This window comes from Panulirus ornatus, chromosome 52 (assembly GCF_036320965.1).
Source record: "Panulirus ornatus isolate Po-2019 chromosome 52, ASM3632096v1, whole genome shotgun sequence".
Lineage (NCBI taxonomy): Eukaryota > Metazoa > Arthropoda > Malacostraca > Decapoda > Palinuridae > Panulirus > Panulirus ornatus.
The window spans coordinates 12,725,347-12,736,063 of NC_092275.1; the positions used below are offsets into that span (position 1 = coordinate 12,725,347).

Below are 10,717 nucleotides of genomic sequence, written 5' to 3' on the forward strand. Positions count from 1 at the left end.
CCCTATCCCCAGGGATATAGTGATATCCACAACAAACCCCCAAGTGGCAGTTTACCAGACTGCCAAACAATCTTGTAAATAATTTTATTTCCATTTGCAATTTTTCTTAATAGTTTCCTAATCTTCATATATATAATGATTCTACCAATGTATCTGGGATAACTCACTTCCCAAGTGAGATAAAAATACAGATGCTTGAGTTGAAAGACAGCTATGTCAAAAAGTTACTCAAAGAGAAGAATATATATATGTCTCAGAGATATGAAAGAAGATATTGCACTTGATTCAGAAATGGATGGAAAATTGTCATAAACTATACAAACAGAAAATAAAAGAGTAAGAAAATATATGAAAATTATCAAAGAAAGTGAGGTTAGTGCAAGAAAACAGAAAGGAGAAAAACAAAATACCAGCTCAAAATTAAGAGTATCCAAAGAATTGGTAAAAATGGAAGGAAATGTCATATACTACATAAAAAGCTTATGAGAATATCAAAATCATGCACCATATATTTCATTTAACGATAGAAGTTTCAATCTATAACAACTTCAAAACATGCCAACCTCATTCACACTGTTTATCAAAACATAATTCAATGAAATTATGATTATAGGGAAGCACCCCAGTTTTCACTATCCACAAAAGTAAGAAGTTAAAGTAAATACAACTGTTCCGCTTTTAATTCGAGATTATGCAAACTGAAAATAAATTTTGTATTACATTAATTTACTAATATCTTTCTACAGTGTTCTCAATACAGGTATTGAATATTCTCTTATTATCCCACACCAGCATTCCCCTCTAAAACTGACTAGTTTTGAGACTTAATTCATAATATGTGCATATTCTAAGAAAATTTGCTCTTAAGCCATATACAGTTTTAATGAAACTGCTTTTACCATATGTTAACAAAAGCCAGTGAATCTACAGAAAATATAAGGGGAATGAATGTCTTTTAAAAATGAATTACCAGTGTAAGATGTGAGATGCAGATGAGGATGATGCAGAACACAAAAAATATGTCAAGGGGCTTAACACCAGGGATGAATGCACTTAATGATGTAACAAAGACCAGGAGAGTTGTTACAAAGATGATCAACACATTCAGCAATCGGTCCTGAGGAAAGTAAGGGAAATCAGACTTTTTGTTTAGAAAAATAATTTCAGTTATCATAGTGTAAAATTTTTTGAATATCTGTTTGCATCACAATTACTTTTCCTGCTAAGTAGCAAAGTGGCTTGGAAAAGATAAAGATAATTCTTGAACAAATGTTATGCATCTCCATGACAACAACATAAGACTGACCCTACCGAACATTTCTTTTACAGAGCATTTGAAAAGGTATCAGAGAGGTTTATCCCAAGTTATCATTACATGATAAAGATGCCAAGCTGTCCAGCAATTTGATGCAATCCAATTGATATGAAAATCAAATATGGAATAATTCATTCCAGTTTTTTTGAAATATTCCTACAAATAAAAATTTCTCAAAAATGAACTTACTTGAAGATTTTCAGGTGAAAAATCCAAAAATATTTCTGGAAAATAAATCAAAGTGCCCTCTGATTAACAATAAAACAGACAAAACATCAAAAGAAAGAAACTTAATATCACACAAAAAGAAATATAGATGAACTCTTTCATACATCTTTCATTCACTGCTTTAGTATAATCTAGTTGTTTATTGTTTATCAAACACAAAACAGCCCAATTAATAAATATTTCACAATAGGAAAGTCACCTAAAAATTACACACAACAGTTAAGAAGTTTAGCAGTTTGTTTAAAAGAACAAATACATTAACTGCAAATAAAAGATCATTTAGGAAGGAGCATTAGGTAGCAGTAGTCATTAAGAACATTAGGTATGAGCCCCTGCATACACAGCCCTAGAGTTGCATTCTGACAGTGGCCTATTAAGGGTGAGGCATAAAGAATAAGAAGCGGCACTGGAGTTCACTAGTTACGGAGACTATTATCATGGCCACCCCTTTAAGGGAGTTTCAGTTGGAACAGGCATCAGATATATATAGAAAGACTGACAGCAAATAAAGTATGAAGTTATATTGAATCTTTCCCAAAGGATGTACAATTATGATAAAAAGAACAAGTAGCAAAGATGAGGAATAGCTTCAGGAGTTGTATGCTGAAAAAGGAATGGTGATTGGGAAGACAGTGGGACATATACGAGAATATATGGGTGAATAACAAAGATGGTACGCACCACTTACTGGCTTACGCCCTAAGTGATAAGCATGCAAAAGAAACACTCTTGGATGTGAATGTGATGAAAAGGGCTGCAGGTGGAATGTCTGATCTTATGTGGGGACACAAGGATGAAGATTTGTAGATGTTTTCACAAAAAAAAAAAAATAACATGATTGAGAAGGTGTTGAAAGTGAGTGAGCCTGGAAAAGATATTTCTGCAAAAAAAACACGAGATGAAATCATTTAGGTAAGATGAGGGTGGAGAAAGTAAGAGAGCTTGGATAAGAGACACCTGTGAAGAAATACCAGGAGAGATTGAGAGTCGAATGGCAAAAGGTGAGATTAAATGAAGGTAAGGGTGAGGAATGGGAGGATATTTATGGAAGCAGTGCTGGCATGGGTGAGAGGCGTGTGACATGTAAAAGGTTTCCAGAAAGGAAGATACAATATGGGTAAGAAAAGGGAGGTGAAAGTAGGTGAGCTTGGAAAAGAGACCGAAGTGAAGAAATACTAGGAATGATTTAGCACTGAATAACAAAAGGTGACAATGAGTAAAGGGAAAGGAGTGGGTGAGGAACAGGAGGTATTCACAAAAGCAGTGCTGGCATGTGTGAGAGAAGTGTGTAACATACAGGTGGGAATAGGCAGGCGAGATTAAATGAAGGTAAGGGTGAGGAATGGGAGGATATTTATGGAAGCAGTACTGGCATGGGTGAGAAGCGTGTGACATGTAAAAGGTTTCCAGAAAGGAGGAAACAATTTGGGTAAGAAAAGGGAGGTGAAAATAGGTGAGCTTGGAAAAGAGACCTAAGTGAAGAAATACTTGGAATGACTGAGTGTTGAATAACAAAAGGTGACATTAAATAAAAGGAAAGGAGTGGGTGAGGAACAGGAGGTTTTCACAAAAGCAGTGCTGGCATGTGTGAGAGAAGTGTGTGACATACAAGTGGGAATAGGCAGATGAGAGGAATGATAAGATGATGAAGCATAGTTGCTAGTGAAAAAGACAAGAGGTGTATGGGAGGTACTTGCAAAGAAGGAGTGCAAGTGACTGGGAGATCTGCAAGAGAAAGTGGCACAAGGTCAAGATATAGAGGCTGAAAAAGAGGGCAAATGAGAGTTGGAGTGAACAAGTATCAACAAACTTCAGGGAGAATAATAAAATGTTTAGGGAGGATTATAGTGCGAGGAAAACAAGAGAAACAATGGGGATACTAGTGAAGGGGGAAAACAGAGAAGTAGTAATGGGCACTGATGGGTGAAGAGATGAAATGAGTACTTTGGAGGACTGTTGAATGTTTGTGATGACAAGATGTCTGGGCCTGGGACATATGCAAGATGAGTGAGTCATGATAAGTGGTAGGGATGTGCACTCCCTGCTTGATTCTTCTTCTGTTTTCTATGAATGGGGTTCTAGTCCCCTGCTCCCTTCCCTTTTATGCACCCACGATACACGAGATACAAGGGGAGTATTCAGTTTCCCCTACCCCCAAATGGTTCATTCACGTGGTAAAACTCTTTTGTTTTATGATACATACCTGAGGCCGAGCTTCCCCATTTCCAAATAATGGTCTGTCAGCCAAGAGCTCATATTCTCCTTCTCCTGGTGTATTTGGCATAACTGTACTCTGAAAAAAAAAAAATGTACTTTAAATGTGCATGAAGTGGAATAACTGGACTGGTGTTACACAAAGCAAGCCTTTAGTTGCCAAAACCAGATAACAGCTGCGTGTTCTTTTTCCAAAGCTGAGGTTGTTTCATTTTGGTCTAGTTTCCTGTCCAACAGTCAAATATCTGAATGCAAAGAAATGCCCATTTCTGGATAGGTTCTTAAAAAGATAGTTTTTGAGTTATGTCTTCAAACTAAAATCCACATATAAAAATAAGATAACTTAAAAAGATTTCCTTGTTATTAACCAGAGGTTTCTGAAACTAAATAAGCTCATAAACCTATGTGACCTTCACTTTGACAAGCTTGTAAATTACTCAGAACGTCACTTAATCAACAACGCCCTGCAAGATTTTTGACAACATTTCCCACGTCTAACAAATTTGCTTGATTTATCTTATGATCATACTTGCCCCTCTTTCCAAAACTCTTGCATTCACCTCCCTAACAACCCCATCCATAAACAAATTAAACAACCATGGAGACATCACACACCCCTGCCGCAAACCTACATTCACTGAGAACCAATCACTTTCCTCTCTTCCTACACATACACATGCCTTACATCCTCGATAAAAACTTTTCACTGCTTCTAACAACTTGCCTCCCACACCATATATTCTTAATACCTTCCACAGAGCATCTCTATCAACTCTATCATATGCCTTCTCCAGATCCATAAACGCTACATACAAATCCATTTGCTTTTCTAAGTATTTCTCACATACATTCTTCAAAGCAAACACCTGATCCACACATCCTCTACCACTTCTGAAACCACACTGCTCTTCCCCAATCTGATGCTCTGTACATGCCTTCACCCTCTCAATCAATACCCTCCCATATAATTTACCAGGAATACTCAACAAACTTATACCTCTGTAATTTGAGCACTCACTCTTATCCCCTTTGCCTTTGTACAATGGCACTATGCACGCATTCCGCCAATCCTCAGGCACCTCACCATGAGTCATACATACATTAAATAACCTTACCAACCAGTCAACAATACAGTCACCCCCTTTTTTAATAAATTCCACTGCAATACCATCCAAACCTGCTGCCTTGCCGGCTTTCATCAAGAGTTTTGGAAAGAGGAGCAAGTATGAAGTCTGTTGGGGATGAGAGAGCTTGGGAAGTGAGTCAGTTGTTGTTCGCTGATGATACAGCGCTGGTGGCTGATTCATGTGAGAAACTGCAGAAGCTGGTGACTGAGTTTGGTAAAGTGTGTGAAAGAAGAAAGTTAAGAGTAAATGTGAATAAGAGCAAGGTTATTAGGTACAGTAGGGTTGAGGGTCAAGTCAATTAGGAGGTAAGTTTGAATGGAGAAAAACTGGAGGAAGTGAAGTGTTTTAGATATCTGGGAGTGGATCTGGCAGCGGATGGAACCATGGAAGCGGAAGTGGATCATAGGGTGGGGGAGGGGGGCGAAAATTCTGGGAGCCTTGAAGAATGTGTGGAAGTCGAGAACATTATCTCGGAAAGCAAAAATGGGTATGTTTGAAGGAATAGTGGTTCCAACAATGTTGTATGGTTGCGAGGCGTGGGCTATGGATAGAGTTGTGCGCAGGAGGATGGATGTGCTGGAAATGAGATGTTTGAGGACAATGTGTGGTGTGAGGTGGTTTGATCGAGTAAGTAACGTAAGGGTAAGAGAGAGGTGTGGAAATAAAAAGAGCGTGGTTGAGAGAGCAGAAGAGGGTGTTTTGAAATGGTTTGGGCACATGGAGAGAATGAGTGAGAAAAGATTGACCAAGAGGATATATGTGTCGGAGGTGGAGGGAACGAGGAGAAGAGGGAGACCAAATTGGAGGTGGAAAGATGGGGTGAAAAAGATTTTGTGTGATCGGGGCCTAAACATGCAGGAGGGTGAAAGGAGGGCAAGGAATAGAGTGAATTGGAGCGATGTGGTATACCGGGGTTGACGTGCTGTCAGTGGATTGAATCAAGGCATGTGAAGCGTCTGGGGTAAACCATGGAAAGCTGTGTAGGTATGTATATTTGCGTGTGTGGACGTATGTATATACATGTGTATGGGGGTGGGTTGGGCCATTTCTTTCGTCTGTTTCCTTGCGCTACCTCGCAAACGCGGGAGACAGCGACAAAGCAAAAAAAAAAAAAAAAAAAAAAAAAACTTATGATGTAATTTGTATACTGTATATGATGACAGTAGAGTGATTGATGTCATTTACTCAAATTTCCATAAAGTTTTTGTCAAGTCCTGCATCAAAGTTCACTAACGAAATCTGACACAGTGAAAAGACAAGGTTGTAATTTAGTAGTTGAGAATTGGCTGACTGGTGCTAAAAACAAAAAAGCAGTCATTAAATTTCCAGCTTAAGAATTGTTAGATGCAACAAGTGGCATCTGACAGGGATCAGTCTTAGGTCTAGCTCGTTTTGAATATACGTTAACACTTTCTGTCGTATGAAACACACGTGTCATCAAATGAAAGTACAACTAAACTGGTCACAAATTCATCAAATGGAGAAAACTTTGCCAAAATTTGGCACAGCACTACATTAATACGAGCAATGGAGTGTAAATGCTCACAGACCTCCTAAATCACAGGGTGGAGCTAGCCATTAGTTCCCCAATTGCTCTACAGTATATTAATTACCATGAGTGTGAGAACAACATTCAAATTATAAGCTTTAATCATGATAATCTGCAGTTTTTTATATTTTTTCATCACAATTCTATTCAGTAGGATGACAATTAACTCTGGAACAATCAATTACAGAAGAGACAGAACATCTACCCAGCATGGAAACATTCTACAGCTTATAACCATACTAGGTAAATCATACAGGCAAATTTCAAAGCATTTCTCTTCAGTAGATTGTTACCAAACTAATGAACTAATTCTATATTATATATTCATTATACTTTGTCGCTGTCTCTCACGTTAGCAAGGTAACATAAGGAAATAGACAAAAGAATGGCCCAACCCACCCACATACACATGCATATACATACACACCCACACACACACACACATATACATACCTGGTTGAAAAGGATCACAATTTTTGCGTGTGATCAAGATATTCCCATGAGTCCACGGGGACTCATAGGAATATACATACCTATACATTTCAACATATACATACATACATACACAGACATATACATATATATACATATATACACATGTACATATTCATATTTGCTTCCTTCATCCATTCCTGTCACCACCCCACCACACATGAAATGGCACCCTCTTCCCCTCTTGTGCGCATGCGAGGTAGTGCTAGGAAAAGACAACAAAGGCCACATTCGTTCACACTCAGTCTCTAGCTGTCATGTGTAATGCACCGAAACCACAGCTCCCTTTCCACATCCAGGCCCCACACAACTTTCCATGGTTTACCCAACACACTTCACATGCCCTGCTTCAATCCATTGACAGCATGTCGACCCCGGTATATCATATCATTCCAATTCACTCTATTCCTTAAATGCCTTTCACCCTCCAGTATGTTCAGGCCCCGACCACTCAAAATCTTTTTCACTCCATCTTTCCACCTCCAATTTGGTCTCCCACTTCTCCTCGTTCCCTCCACCTCTGACATACATCCACTTTGTCAATCTTTCCTCACTCATTCTCTCCATGTGAACAAACCATTTCAATACACCCTCTTCTGCTCTCTCAACCACACTTTTTATTACCACACATCTCTCTTACCCTTTCATTACTTAGTCAAACAACCTCACATCACATATTGTCCTCAAATATCTCATTTCCAACACATCCACCCTCCTCTGCACAACCCTATCTATAGGCCACGCCTCACAACCATATAACATTGTTGGAACCAATATTCCTTCAAACATACCCATTTTTGCTCTCCAAGATAACGTTCTCACCTTCTACACATTCTTCAACACTCCCAGAACCTCCCTCCCCACCCTGTGACTCACTTCCTCTTCCATCCGCTGCAAAATCCACTAACAGATACCTAAAACACTTCACTTCCTCCAGTTTTTCTCCATTCAAACTTACCTCCCAATTGATTTGTCCCTCAACTCTACTGGACCTAATAACCTTGCTCTTATTCACATTTACTCTCAGCTTTCTTCTTTCACACACTTTACCAAACTCAGTCACCTACTTCTTCAGTCTCTCACCCGAAGCAGCCACTAGCACTGTATCATCAACGAACAACAACTGACTCACTTCCCAAGGCCGCTCATCCACAACAGACTACATACTTGTTCATCTCTCTAAAACTCTTGCCTTCACCTCCCTAACAACCCCATCCACAAACATATTAAACAACCATGGAGACATCACGCACCCCTGCCACAAACCGACATTCACTGGGAACCAATCGCTCTTCCTACTCATACACATGCCTTACATCCTCGATAAAAAATTTTCAATGCTTCTAGCAACTTACCTCCTGCACCATATACTCTCAATACTTTCCACAGAGAATCTCTATCAACTCTATCATATGCCTTCTCCAGATTCATAAATGCTACATACAAATCCATTTGTTTTTCTAAGTATTTCTCAAATACATTCTTCAAAACAAACACATCCCCTACCATCCACACATCCCCTACCACTTCTGAAACCACACTGCTCTTCCCCAATCTGATGCTCTGTACGTGCCTTCACCCTCTCAATCAATACCCTCCCATATAATTTCCCAGGAATACTCAACAAACTTATACCTCTGTAATTTGAACACTCACTTCTATCCCCTTTGCCTTTGTACAATGGCACTATGCATGCATTCCGCCAATCCTCATGCACTTCACCATGAACAATACATACATTGAATATCCTCACTAACCAGTCAACAATACAGTCACCCCCTATTTTAGTAAATTCCACTGCAATACCATCCAAGCCTGCTGCCTTGCTGGCTTTCATCTTCCGCAAAGCTTTTACTACCTCTTCTCTGTTTACCAAACCATTTACATATTCACAAAAATACTGGGAAAACAGGTGAGAGGTAAAAAAGCCAGTGAGAACTGGTAGAGACAAAAAATGTAGCAAAAATGTGAACTTAATTCTTCCTTAAATCTTTCTTGCTCCTTGTTCACAGAGAATTACATAGTTTTACTGCAACCATATATCTTAACTACATAAATAAGACATCTCTGAAATAATTATCTCATTTATTTCTTCAACTTGACAAAGAAGTAAAACCTGACTGAAGTTTTCAAAACATTTCAAAGTTTTGAAAACATAGAATACATGAGGTCCTTGAAGTTAGCACCTTAAGGCCCTCATGAAAGAAGAGAAGTAATCACAATACACCAATAAATACAACCAAGAAAAAGAAAACTCTTATTCTAGGGATATATTCTTGGACTGAACAGTAAAAACAAAATGTCCTCATTATTACATCCAAGAGGAGCACTCTCTGCCTCAATCTTCTCAAAAACTTCCTTACGAATAGAATGTGAGCAAAATACTTTTACAAAATGTTTATCTAATTAAATGCTACTTCATGAATACTATTAGGAAGAAGAAACACAACTGCATAATATATAATTCATTCTCAGGGACTTGATAAATCAACAACTTAAATAAGAAAAATGAAGATACAACTTTTACTATGAAATGACACTACAAGAGAAGCATCATTTCATGAATAATCACTATCTAAAAACATATACATCATGCAGAAGTTTTTCAAAATTTAGCAAACAATGACCAATTTTCATATTTATGACATCAATTGGACTGCTCTTTAGTATGGTACTAGCAATCAGTAATCATTTGCATGTATGATGAGAATTTTATCCTGTTGTCTGAAGAATGCCACAGAGGTTACAGAGATATAGTGGTAGTTTTCCTTAATCCTGCACCTTACATATTGGTTATATTACCTGTAGATGATATTTCAATACCAGGGGAAAGGATGACGATTAATTTCTTCTTAGCTTAAGCAACAGTAACTGACTATGCATACCACATCATTACTTGTAAAATGTAATACAATTCTTATGAAACAGTAAGACCTACAGTGGAAATTACCATAAAAAGAGGGGGAGTTGGTGATCAAAACTTGTTTCATCCTATCAAAAGCTTCTTGCTATATCTTAATTAAATCCCGGCCCTGACGTGGACTTTGGTCCATGACACTGACTGTGGGGAGGGTTAAGAAGTTCAAAAAAGAATGTGGGGTGACAAAGCCAAACTTCAACAAACAGCAAAACCATGGAACACACACATACCTGTACCTAAAGGTACTTACATTAACCTTGATTTTCAATATTAGAGGAGAAATGTACCAACGATACTGGTCATGTCCTCTCAAGACATGGTAAATAATGCTTGCTGGAGGTGATTGCAAGCACTAATACAAAACAAATTAAAACCAGAAAAACAATGAAAACATGTCCACAGCAAAGACATCTTTCAAAACATACACCACACAAACACAACGCAAACAACATCCTGCAACATATGTCAATCTAAAACACTAAAATAAATAAGGAAGATCTCAAATGCTATGGGAAGCTAGGTTTCACTTTTTTACATTATACCCTCCCTTCCCCCTGTTCTTCATATCATTCCCTACTTTCGACTTATACAAAATAATAAAGGGAAAATCACTGTAATCATATTGCCCCAGTCTTGATTTAATATGTACAATCAGACCTTCCCATTCCAATGAAATTCCATATTCTAGTTAAAAAGGTGGCATGCCAAAATTTGTCAGTTTCCACCTCCACTGATAACTCAAGTGCTATCAGCAAAGCAATATATGTATCATGCGATCAATAGCAATATGCAGTGAATAATCCAACAGTTTGAAAGCAATACAGAGTATAATCCTAGTGAACCAGCACTAATCCACAGTACATGGTAGTTTA

General features: G+C 38.1%; 1 long non-coding RNA gene across 5 annotated transcripts in view; it reads right to left on the bottom strand.

Moving 5' to 3' along the window:
- The window catches only part of LOC139765073 (uncharacterized), a 30,970-nt gene that overhangs the window by 20,014 nt on the left and 239 nt on the right, over nt 1–10,717 (bottom strand). For 2 of the 5 annotated variants that reach the window (XR_011716560.1, XR_011716559.1), the window contains exon 2: nt 3,747–3,836. This is a non-coding gene — a long non-coding RNA (uncharacterized lncRNA). The other 3 variants (XR_011716562.1, XR_011716563.1, XR_011716561.1) reach the window with 3 other exon arrangements.